The sequence below is a fragment of the Panicum virgatum genome, chromosome 8N, assembly GCF_016808335.1.
Source record: "Panicum virgatum strain AP13 chromosome 8N, P.virgatum_v5, whole genome shotgun sequence".
Lineage (NCBI taxonomy): Eukaryota > Viridiplantae > Streptophyta > Magnoliopsida > Poales > Poaceae > Panicum > Panicum virgatum.
Window position 1 is genome coordinate 44,741,801 of NC_053152.1, and position 13,535 is coordinate 44,755,335.

The window sequence follows — 13,535 nt, forward strand, 5'->3', positions numbered from 1 at the left end:
CATCACAATCACCATCAAATTGATATTTTTTTAAACAAAGTTTCTATAGAATATTAGAATTCATGAGAAAATGCTGTACACTAGATGAACCACTGCCACTTTTCACAGGTCACCCTTCCACCACATCACCACGCTAAAATCCCACGTTCACACGCGACTTGTACACAACCGCAACACCCCGTTTCTCACGGTCACTACTACAAAACAGGCCTTTGTTCCAGGCCATTTGTCCCGGCAGACTTTATGCCCGGAATAATAAGTGGCTTTTGTCCCGGGTCCAACGGCTAGCCGGGCCAGCGGGGGGGGGGGGACAGGGGCCTTTTGTCCCGGTTGGAGCCACCAACCGGGATAAAAGGCCCCCCTTTTGTCCCGGTTGGTGTCTCCAACCGGGACAAAACTCCTTGGCCCCCTTATCCCCTTCCCTCTCCCCCCCCCCCCCCCGCCCGAGCCATTCAGCTCACTTGTTCTTGCTGTTCTTGGCTCGGGAGAGGGGAGTTCTTACTCATTTCTTCACCACATTTGTGAAGATATTTGATTCTCCCGTCCATCTATCGGCGCTAAAAGTTTGGGGCTTGTTTTTCTCTTCTTCCTTGGCTTGTATAGCTCATTTCATACTTTAGAAATAGAGAAAATGTGTAGCTAGCTCATTTCTTGGACATTTAGATTGCATATGTAGGTGTGATTTTCTTTTAGATTTAGATGAGTATGTGGATAGTAGAAATTTTTAGAATGAGTGTAGACACTTCATGCGATGTACTTGTATATATGACCATATTGTAGATAGTTGATTTTTGTATTCATGAATGAATTAATGAAATGAGTATATTAGAATTTTTTGTATTATGAATGGATTATTTTGACACTCTAGTGTTGCATTCGTTCATGCTCACACTCTAGTGATGGATTATTTGTATATTTTTTATATGATTTCATTGTTATTTGCAAGAGTTATTAATCTGATCATTGTAATTGTAATAGTAAATAATATTTACATTGTAATGGTAAGAATTTATAATTTTGTGAAAAATAAAGGTATTTTTCAGTAAAATATGGCTTCAACAGCTGGAGGGAGTGGCGCCGGTGGGGGTGATCGTTGTCCTTCTGGAGAGAATGGCACAACTCAAGTAGGTCGTCGGTCCAAAAAACCTAGTGCTTTTCATAGGGCAGCGCTCCGTTATTTGGAAAAAGAATATAGAGAATGCATGGTAAGAGGCGAGGAACCTCCGTTTGATCTTGAGGATTTATTGCGGCGTTACGGTTCGTCACCACCAAACTCGGAGGTTTCAGCTCCGCCACCTTCTTCTGCGCCAGCAAGAAATCCGTTAGAGCATTCTGCGTTCCAACGCAAGGACGGTTGAAAACATATGTGTTGTTGTCCGAATTTTTAAGTTTCATGTTGAGTACTCCTTTGTTAAGTTCTGTAATTGATTAAGTACTCCTTTTAATTAATCAAGATGTATGATGGATATTCCAGATCTTTTAATTATTCATGTTATGTTACATTTAGTTTAATTTAGGTTTGATATATTTTATTTATTCGATATGTGTAAAGAATTCAAATCGATTTCTTTAAAATGCAGATGGACCGGCAATGGATGTACAATGCTGACCGACGTTCGAAAGAATTCATTGATGGCCTGCATTATTTTTTGTCTATGGCTGAGGCAAACAAGAAGAATGGTTTTATGTGCTGCCCGTGTGTTCATTGCAACAATAATAAGGATTACTCATCTTCAAGAATCCTACACAGCCACATTTCCGCAAATGGTTTAATGGAGAAGCATGTTTGTTGGACGAAGCACAGAGAACAGGGGGTTACCATGGAAGACAATGAAGAAGAAGATTTTGACGACCACTTTCCCGGGAATGCTGGAATCGATGCATTCGATGACGATATTCCCATGGAAGAGCATGAAGTAGATGTAGCAGAAAATGATCCCAGCGACAATCTGGGGCAGGCATTGCACAATGTGTAGGCAGACTGTGCCTAAGCGACACATAGTTCTATCAGGAAAGAGAAACATCGTTGGAGTGGAAGACAAGACAGACTTGTCAGAAGAATATAATAATTTTATTGTCATTCCACCTTTCGAAGTAAATGCTGATCCATGCATCCTGCTAGCCAATGATGATGCTCCATACTTGCGCCGTGATCATAATCAAGGGACATTTGTGAAGAGAAAGTCTGTTACCGCTAATCCTTCATGTACTTGAATCATTTTATATTATTGTATAAAAAAGTAATCGCAATTCGAATACTTTTATTATATATGTACTGTACAATTATACTTTATGTGTTATATATTTCATTTTTTATATTTTTCACTTAATTACCAGACTCAATTATAATTTTCATTCAATAATGGATTACTCAACTAATTTTATTTATTTCATGAAATTACATTCACATTAACACACTATACTCTCTCACTAACACACACAATCGCACTAACACACACTATCTCTCAAACTCACACACTACTCATTAATATCATGAAATTGCTTAATTTTATGTAAAATTCACTTAATTTTATGTAAAATCCATTTTCTGTCAAAAAGAAATAGTTTGAAAAAATTTGTTCACCTAATATATTTTTGTATGGTCAAAATAAAAAATATGATTTCAAAAAAGTTAGATATTTCGTTGACCCAATCACTTGAATGAAAATTAATTATTTTTGTTGCGTGTATCAAGTTTATATAGAGATAAGAAATTTTGTTCCATAATTTTTGGAATCATAATTTTATTAACTGAATTAACAAATGAAAGCCTATTTTAAAAGAGAAGTAAAAAGAATAAAAAACAAACATAAGATTTGGCGGGAATGAGAGAAAACAGACCCCTTTTGTCTCGGGTGGTAGATCCACCCGAGACTAAAGGTGGGCCGCGGGTTGGGAATTTTCCCGGCCCGCCCAAAAATACCTTTTGTCCCGGGTGGAGCCACGACCCGGGACAAAAGGCCCTTTTGTCCCGGGTGGTGGCTTCACCCGGGACAAAAGGCCCTTTTTGTCCCGGGTGAAGCCACCACCCGGGACAAAAGGGCCTTTTGTCCCGGGTCGTGGCTCCACCCGGGACAAAAGACCCCCCCCCCCCCCAATATATCTCCCTTCTTCCTCCGCCTTCCCCCAACACTTGGTCAGTTCTTGATCTGCGCCCTTTGCCGCCGCTGTCCCCTGCTGAAGCGTCCCTCATAAGAGAAGACTTAAATGTGATACAAAACACCAGTCCCAGGAGGCTGATGCCACATTTATTACATCAGATGGTTCATAACCGTACAAACCTTGGAGGACACTCGATACAAATGATAATAATAATTAACTAAGCTACGACATAACACCAGACCGCAAACCACATGGGGTCTATCACAGGCTCAGAGTATTGCGACAGCGGCGGCATCTTGACAGGGCCGATTCCACAGACAAGGTTAGGTGTAGAACGATAACCCTACTCGGCGTCGTCTGGTACGAAGTCTGGGTCTTCTTCTGTAAAAAGTAAGAGTGGGGTGAGTACAAACGTACTCAGCAAGTCCAACCACACCCACGGAGGGGTTATAACAGAATAATATGCATAGGTAAATCAAGGATAAGGTTACGGTTTAATTTGCAGAAAAACAATATTTTATGCAGGGGTTTATTTTATAGAAAACCATTTAGAAATCAGTTTTTTTGGCAGTAACACAGAGTTCAGGTTTCAAAACTGCTACCGGACTCCCCGTCCGTCGTAGCACACGGCACAACTGCCGGACACAATTCCAAAACAACTCACACCAACCCATCCCAATGAAACACTAGTTATGTGACCACACCGTAACTCGCCCAATACCGTGGGCACGGACTATTCGAATAGATTCTTAACTCTGCAGAGGTGTGCAACTTTACCCACAAGTAGGATACCACAACTCGAACACCGTCGTGTCGGTGTAGATCCTAACATAGCCATTACCCACCATAGCTAAGCCTTACTAGCCATCACGGGATGCAACAAGGGGTCATCGACCGTTCACTTAGGTATAACCGGGCATAAGTCACTCGGGGCTTATCCCTTTTCCTTAGTCACCCGTTGCTCTCAGCTCTCCTGATGGCTACCACACTAACTAGTGGGATTTATGCTACGCCGTTGCCCATTCAACGGTCGAGTGGTTTGCACGATAGTGGAGTTAGGTGAGATGACACACCAACTCGGTCCTCAGACACGACAAGATGGATATCTCCCTTCTTTGCCCTGCCACACAGGCATAAGCACACCAATCGGCAATTCACACAGAAATGCCGTCCATCCCGTCCATACTTATCTTTCGAAAATCCACATTTTATCCCTTCCCACACACACACATTTTCTTTATCAAATAAATCATATTATGAGTAAAGTCCTAAGCATTCTAGTGTCGATTAACGTCCAAGTAAAATCAGACATTAACCTAGGTGGTCAAGGAATGGTTATCACAAAACAAGGGGTGGCTATCCAACCGTGTTTTCATGCAAGCAAAACATATGCAATTTTTATAAAACAGGCCATTGGGTTGTGTTTATAAAAACTAGGACCGAAACATGTATCAAAGGATGGGATTGAACTTGCCATCTTCAAAGCCTTCTGGGATGTCCTGTCCTTCGGGCTCGGGGTCGCGGAACTGATCCTCGTTCTCCTGCTCACAGTACGGCTCGTTGACGGGCTCTTCTTCGTTCACTCCGTGGTCTACAACGCATACAAACAAACACTCAATCAAAACAAAGAAATAACGATTTATCGTTGAGCTCGAATCAGGTACACATAAAATATGGGGCATGGAGTGATATTTTTGGGTGTGCTTCTAATGGCATGGTCAAAACTATATTAAGAGAGACGTGGTAAAGTTTTGGGTAGATCCAAGGTTGTTAGGCGCATGAAATGATGGGTTGTTTAAGGGTTTCGAGGTTAAATAAGGAGTCAGGGGCCTAATTGTAATTAGAAAAAGGACTTGAATAGAATTTTCGGGGACGGTTTGGGTAACTCTGGAAAAGGTAGGGTTTCATTTGCAAATAAGTTTCTATAGTGGGGGTTTTCTTTGTAATTATTATAAGGAGTAGGGCTTAAAAGGAAAAAGGCCAAAGAATGGAGGGTCCCTTTAACAAAATAAAGGGAGGACTAGGGGGTTTTTGGCAAATAGGTTAAAGGGTGGGAGGACTTTTAGAATAAAAGAAGAAAGGCCAGGGGGCTTAGCACAAATGTGCCCTTCCCCTTCCTACCGCTACTGGAAACAGGGGAGAGGTGGGCGGCGCACGGCGGCGTCCGTCGCCGGCGAGCCAGGGCGCGGGAACGGCCGGGAAGGGGGGGGAAAAGGAGGAGGAGGGTGAAGAGGTTCGATTCCCCACCTCGGCTCGAGCTGGGGTGGAGTGAGGGGGCGGCTCCGCGGGGATCGACGGCGGCGGCGGGGGTGAGTGTGCGGCGGTGCTGCTGCAGGACCGGGGAGGGAGTTGGGAGTGGCGGTGGAGGTCGCCTGGGTGGCTGGGGTGCTCGGAGGGTGCTCCGCGGCCTCTTTTATAGACGGCCAAGGCGGTGGCGGTGGGAGCGGGGTGTCGGACGGCGGGGGCAAGCTTGCAGGCGGCGTTTAATGGCGTGGGGGCGGCGAGGCGACGCGACGGCACGGCGCTGAGCAGCATTGGTGGGGCGTCAACGGCGATAGCGGGCGGGGCGCGTGCGCGGGGCAGGATGGGACGCGTCGGGCGGCGTTCGACCGGCGCAGGCGAGCTTCGTACGAGCGTCAACGGCGGCGGTGTGCGCGCAACAGGCGGCACTGTGTGGCGTCAACAGCGGTGATGTGCGCGTATGGCTTGGCACGGTCGTGTGGTCGGCGCTCCGTGGAGGCAAGCGTGCGCGCACGCACGCGTGTGCTCGGCCCGGGGCCGGCGTGGCGTGGCGCGGCACGGCGCTCGGCCAGCGCACGGGGTGCGCGCGGGCAGGCGGCTTGGCACGGCTCTGCGGCGGCCGGCGTCGCGGTCCGGGGCTCCGCGGCACGGCGAGCGCGTGCGCACGGCCCGGGTCGGCTTGGCGCGGCGCGACGCGAGCTGGGCAAGTCGGGTGAGCACGCGCGCGCGAGAGCGGGGTAGGGCAGGCCGGGAAGCAGCGCTCGGGCGGCCGGGCTGAGAGAGGAGGGGGGGCCCAGGCTAGGCGGAGCGGAGCAGGCCGAGCGGGCAGTGCTCAGGAGCGGGCAAAGCAGGGGCCGAGCGCGCGGGTAGGAGAAAGGAGAGAGAGGGAGAGGGAAGGAGGGGGAAAAGAAAAGAGAAAAAGAAAATGGGAAAAAGAAAAGAAAGAGAGAGAAAGAAAAAGGAGGGGAGAGGGAAATGGAGAGAGAGGAAGGGCGGGATTTGCGCCGACGCGATGCGGCCCCGGCCGGCCACGCGCGACGGTCGCGTGCGTCGATTACAGGCGGGATTCGCGGCGTGGTCTACGGCTGGTCGGCCACGCACGCGTCGCGCGGAGAGGAGGATGGGACAACGGGTGTTCGGGACAGAGAAACGATCTCGGGATTTGAGGTTTAGGGTTCAGGGTTTTAAGGGGAAGTCGAGTTCAACGACGAAACACAACTTTAGCGCATGACTTATTTTAGTAAATTTTCGGGATGTTACAAACCTACCCCACTTAAAATGAATCTCGTCCTCGAGATTCGACTGGTTCCTGAATAGGTGGGGAAATTCCTTCCTTAGAGCGTCTTCGCGTTCCCACGTAGCTTCTTCCACTCCATGCCTGCTCCACTGGACTCTGCATATCCGTACTTCAGAGTTTCTGGTCCTCCTGGTTACAGTATCCAGAATCCTGACTGGTACTTCCTGATATCGCAAGTCTGGCTGTAGATCTATCGTTTCTACCGGCACATGCTCTGCCTCGGGTACCCTCAAACACCTTCTCAATTGCGAGACATGGAATACTGGGTGTATATCCGACATTTCTTCTGGTAGCTCCAAACGGTACGCTACTGCTCCAACTTTCTTCAGAACTCGGTATGGTCCAATGTACCGAGGGGCCAATTTTCCTTGTACCTGAAATCTTCGGGTTCCTCGAATGGGTGATACCTTGAGATATGCGAAATCTCCTGGGTTGAAACTTATTTCCCGTCTTTTCTTGTCCGCATAGCTCTTTTGTCGGGACTGGGCCGCTTTTAGCTTTTCTCTAATCTCGGCGACTCTTTCCTCTGCTTCCTTTATGAGTCCGGGGCTGACTAGGGCACGTTCTCCAACTTCCGACCACATCAGAGGAGTTCTGCATTTTCTTCCGTAGAGAGCTTCAAACGGTGACATGCCCAAGCTTGCTTGGTATCCGTTGTTGTATGAGAACTCGACATAAGGTAAGCTTTGTTCCCAATCTTTGCCATAAGTGAGGACACACGCTCTTAGCATATCTTCCATAATCTGATTCACCCTTTCCGTCTGACCATCTGTCTGTGGGTGATAAGCGGAACTAAAGTCTAGCTTGGTGCCCATGGCTTTATGCAAACTCTTCCAAAATCTAGAGGTGAACTGGGTCCCTCTATCTGAAACAATTCGGCTGGGCACACCGTGCAATTTTACTATGTTTTCCACATAGAGCTTGGCCAGCTTCTCTCCGCCGTAGTTGGTCCGTACAGGTATGAAGTGAGCCGCTTTAGTGAGTCGGTCCACTATTACCCATATAGAATCATGTCCTTTCTGGGTTCTGGGCAAGCCCACCACGAAGTCCGTTCCTATTTCATCCCATTTCCACACCGGGATGCGTAGGGGTTGCAATAATCCTGCCGGCTTCTGGTGTTCAGCTTTGATTCTCAGGCAACTATCACAACGGGCGACAAATCGTGCAATATCTGCCTTCATCCCATTCCACCAATATTTCTGTCTTAAGTCCATGTACATTTTGGTGGATCCTGGGTGAATGGAGTAGGCTGAGTTGTGGGCTTCATCCATGATTATCTGCCTGAAATCTCCTTTCTGGGGCACACAAATTCTGTCTTTATACCACAACATCCCCTTATTATCCACTCGAAAATCTGGTGCCTTATTTTCTCCAGTCTGCCTCCGAATTTCCATCAGTCCCTTGTCTGATTTTTGGGCTTTCCTGATTCTTTCTTTTAGAGTGGATTGAACGTTCAGCACTTGGCTGGAGCCTCGAGGGACAATGTGCACATTTAATCGTGCCATTTCCTCTTGTAAATGGTCATCCTTGGGCCCGTAGGATTTCCGACTTAAGGCATCGGCTACTACATTTGCTTTACCTGGGTGATAGTGAATTTCCAAATTATAATCTTTGACTAATTCCAGCCATCTTCTCTGTCTCAAGTTCAAGTCTGGCTGGGTGAAGATATACTTCAGACTTTTATGGTCGGTAAAGATTTCGCACTTATTTCCAATCAAATAATGCCTCCAAATCTTAAGTGCGTGCACTACGGCTGCAAGCTCCAAATCATGGGTCGGGTAGTTTTGCTCATGGGTCCTGAGCTGACGGGAAGCATATGCAACGACTTTCCCATCTTGCATCAGTACACAACCTAATCCTTGCCGAGAGGCATCACAATATATGACAAAATCCCGATTAATATCCGGCAGGGTTAGCACTGGGGCTGTCGTCAATTTTCACTTCAACTCCTGGAAGCTCCTTTCACACGACTCCGTCCAGGTGAACTTCTTCTCTTTCTTGAGCAGCTCTGTCATGGGCCGGGCTATCTTAGAAAATCCCTCAATGAATCTTCGATAGTACCCAGCTAATCCGAGGAAACTCCTGATCTCACTGACATTGGTTGGTTGCTGCCAGTTGGATACTGCTTCGACCTTTTCGGGGTCCACGGCTACCCCTTCGGCGGTCAAAATATGACCAAGGAAGGCTACTTTTTCTAGCCAGAACTCACACTTGCTGAACTTGGCGTATAGCCTATGCATTCTTAGCTTTTCCAAAACTACCCTCAGGTGCTACTCGTGCTCCTGAATACTCTTCGAGTAAATAAGTATGTCGTCAATGAAGACTACGACAAACTTATCTAACTCGTCCATAAACACTTTGTTCATGAGGTTCATGAAATAGGCAGGTGCGTTTGTCAGTCCAAAAGACATTACCGTAAACTCAAACTGCCCATATCGGGTGACAAAGGCTGTCTTCGGGATATCACTCTCCCTGATCTTGAGCTGAAAATATCCGGACCTCAGGTCAATCTTGGAAAAGTACTTGGCTCCTTTTAACTGGTCAAAAAGATCATCGATCCTGGGAAGGGGGTACTTATTCTTGATAGTGACCTCGTTTAGTGCCCGGTAGTCTACACATAACCTCATACTTCCGTCCTTTTTCTTGACGAATAGAACTGGGGCTCCCCAAGGTGATGAACTTGGCCTGATGAAACCAATCCGTTGTAGTTCTTCCAGCTGTTTCTTTAATTCTGCCAGCTCCGAGGCTGCCATCCTATAGGGTCTCTTGGCTATCGGGGCGGTTCCAGGAACAAGATCAATGACGAATTCTACATCCCTATCTAGTGGCATACCGGGAAGTTCTTCGGGAAAGACATCGGGGTATTCATTCACTACTGGGACCTCTCCCAAGTTCTTGGTTTCCATACTGAATATCATCGGGTTGGCTCCGCTTTCCCGGGTGTGACAGGTCACTCGGACTCCCTCTGGGTTTGTTAGATGTACTACCTTGTCCGTACAACCTATGAGGCCATTGTGTTTGCTTAGCCAGTCCATTCCAAGGATCACATCTATCCCTTCTGACTTAAGTACTACTAGGTCTGCTAGAAACTCTACCCCACTTAAATTGATCCTTACCCGTAGACAACCCAGTTGACACCTGATGTCTCCTCCGGGCGTCCGGGTTAATAGGGGTGTTTTTAGTAGTACTGTAGGTATTTTATGTTTCTCCACAAAACTTGAGGACATGAATGAGTGTGATGCTCCAGAATCGAACAGTACTGTTGCAAGAGTTGAGCTGACTAGGTACTCACCGAGTACTACGCCCTGGGCTCCTTGAGCTTCCTGTGCGTCGATGTGGTTGACGCGGGCTCGTCCAAAAGACTGCTGGGGTTGCCTCTGCTGGTTGCTGTTGTTGTTACTGTTGCCGCGGAGGGGCACTCGGTTGGCACCGGTCAGAACTGGCTTAGGTCCGTTCACTGTGTTGGAGAAAGCTGATGTAGCCGGTTTGTTCTTGGCATAAGGACAGTCAGCGATGAAATGACCCATCTCCCGACAGTTGAAGCAGGCCCTCACATTGCTGTTGTTGTTGGTGACCTGGCTTGCATTACTCTGAGGGGCCCTCATGGTGTTCTGGCTTCTGAGCTAGGTGTTAGGGGCCCGTGGTCCTGTCACTTGAGACTGAGTTCTGTACTGCATTGGGGCTTGGGACCTTGGTGCGTTGTAGCTGAAGCTTCTGGGCTTCTGGAAACGATCCTGCTGGCGTGCCTTGCTCTCCAAAAACTTGCGCTTGTTATCCTTTCTTTCATCGATCTTGGCCCTCTCTGTGAGGATTGCCTTGTTCATCAGGGTGTTGAAATCAGGGTAGATCTGCGGAGTGAGCAGGGTCCTGAGTTCTGGGTTTAGTCCCTTTTTGAACATATCCTGCTTTTTCTCGTCGTCGTTCACTTCTTCGGGTGCATAGCGAGCCAGCTCCATAAACTGGTGTGTATATTCTTCCACCGTCATATTCCCCTGCTGAAGTGCGCGAAATTCATCCGCCTTGCGCTTCATGGTGGCTGAGGGGATGTGATAACGACGGAATTCCCTCACGAATTCATTCCAGGTGATGGTGGAGGCATCTCGGGCAGCAGCGCAGTAATTCTCCCACCAGGCTAAGGCAGTCCCAGTGAGTTGATGTGCTGCCAGAAGGACTTTGTCTCGATCCTGGCACCCAAACGGCTCGAGCTTCCTCTGAATCACGCGGAGCCAATCATCTGCATCCAAGGGGTTGTTGGATCCGGCAAAAGTGGGTGGCTTGGCCCTTAGAAAAGCTGTCAGCTTGTCATTAAAGGTCTGCTCTCGTGGCTGCCTGTTCACTAGAGCGTTGGCCAGTGTCTCTAGTATAAGAGTCTGGTTATGGATTATTTGTGCCAGGTCTGTGAAGGGTGGAGGGGGTGGCAGTGGCACTTCATTATTCTCCCCTCTGCCCTGGCTCACTTCTTGTTCTACAGGCGGCGGGTTCTGCCCATCCGGCTGCACTCCCATGCGGGAGGCCCTCGTGACGCTCTGGGAAACCATCTGCAGAATGAGTGGATTGAGACTAAGATTAGGTGATGTTTAAGTTGTTTAAGTCGTATTTTTGAAAAGGCAGTATCTATTTACTGCCGGCAAGCACACAATCAACAAGCACGCAACAACACAAACAACAAGCAAAAACAACTTTATTACAGCAAGGGTGGTACAATACGGGGCAAGGCCAAACGCGTACTACACGTCCGGGTACACAACTACCAAAAGAAAAGGGGCACAGATCTTCTTCGGACCACACGGCTTCATCCCTTGACGGTAGCTAGCACTTTAGGCGAACTCATCGGCTTGAGTGGGTTCCTCTCTCGGAAGAGAACTCACGCCCTCTCGGGGAATGAGCGGTCCTTGCCCGCCGTCCTCTAGATCTCCGTTTTCCTGGGTTGCGCAGTGGCGTCTCTTGCGGCGGCGGCCGTAGACCTTCCAGGGTTCTCGGGTGGGGCTTATGGGTTTCCAAGGAGTGATCCCCATCTTATGACGGGTGTTCCGAGCAGAACATGGTCTTCTCCTATTGCCGGGACTGGGGTTCCACTTCTAGTCCATTCCAACATGCGCTGGTCCCCGGCTTGCCTGAGGCTCTCCTGAGCAACTGCTTCACTGCTGACCGCGGCTGCGGCTCTTGCCTCGGCTTGGACTGCTCGGATCTGTTGCAGTCTTACCGCGAGCTCTGCTTGCTCGGCTCGATGGGTCTGTTCCCTCAGCAGGTTGGCTTGCTCGTCAAAGAGCTGATCCAAGGCGGCTAGGTAGGTAGTCACTTGGTACAAAGGGTTCTCTTCATGGCGACGCCGTTCCAGGCTTCTCATTCGAGCTTCCCAAACCAAGGTTCTGATGGCCGGCGGAAAGAATCTCATTGGTGTAGGGGCGAGGTGTCTTTCGAAAATCCGGCACAGGTAACGAAGTGCTTTCCTGACGGCTAGGGGATATGTGTCCTGGTGCCTAAACCCTGTAGCGGTCACTCGCCATGACTGGATGTCGGGGTAGCGGTCACTTCTGGCGATGACTAGGATCACCCTGCAGCGGAGAGTGCCATGATGCTCGTACTCTCTGCTGTAGTACCTTGGGCGTTCCGTAACGCCAAGGCTTTCCAGGGCGTTGATCAACTGGCTGGGGAAGCCAGGTGCAGCTTGGCAGTCGCCCTGGGTCCATCCTTCCTCAGCCATCTGAAACAAAGATAGGGTGAAAAACTTGTACAAATATTTGAGGTACACAAAGGGGGTAGATGATATTTATTATTATTACAACATGGTGGGGTACAGACTTCATGGATACACAATTATTAGGGCAAGGTTCCAGCTTGGGGTGCTACTCCTATCATGGGGATTCTTCCTCACTCCGAATGGGGCGCTTCTTCAGTGGGAGGCACTGTTCTATGGTGTCATCGGTCTGAGTACCCTTATCCGAATGGGTTTCCTCGGGCTCTTCTTCCTCTGTCTGAGTACCTACGTCCCAATGGGTTTCCATGGGTTCTTCTTCTTCATCTTCCTCCATCCATCCACCTATTCCCCAGCGAGCCTCGTACCTCTGCATCCGAGCTTGGAGAGCGGCTAGTGAATTCTCGGCACGTGTGGCTCTTGCCTTTTGCTCTTCCAGTTCTGCCTCTTTTTCATCCATTTGGACTTGGAGGGCGGCTAGGGAATACTCGGCGTGTACAGTTCTTGTCCGTTGTTCATCCAGCTCCTGGGTTGCCTTTTCTGCTATGTGGACTTGTTGCTTCAGTTGTGCTGCTTGCTCGCGGTAGAGATCATCCAGGCCGGTGAGATAGATAGATAGGTGAGAGACTGTGTCTTCTAGATCTTCTTCTTCTCTTCCGAGTCCTCTCATCCGGGCGATCCAGGTGCGTCCTCTTCCTTCAGTTGGCGGGAAGAATCCCATAGGAGTCCGCTGAAGGTGATGTTTGTAGATCACTCGGAGGTGTCGCAAGGCTTTACGGGCGGCTTTTCGATAGGTGTCCGGGAAACGAAAACCCGTGGTGGAGATGAACCAAGGGTCCACATCAGGGTAGCGGGTGCTTCTTGCTATGAAGATCATTAGGTCACACCGAAGAGTGCCCTTGGAGTCGTACTCCCGGTAAAGAAACTCTGGTGGATCCACAACTCCGATGCGTTCCAGGCTGAGTATCAACAACTTAGGAAGGCCGGGCTCTGCGAAACAGATTCCGCCGATCCATCCATTGTCAGCCATCTGGAACAGGGCAAGAACCAGAGGTGAGTGTTTGTGTGAGAAAAGGTTAAGGAAGGAATAAACCTAGTGTGGAAGGGCCTAAAACAGGGTTTCGCTCCTAGGGTCACGTCCTACGGCCAACCTACGGCTCTGATACCACCTGAAGCGTCCCCTCATAAGAGAAGACTTAA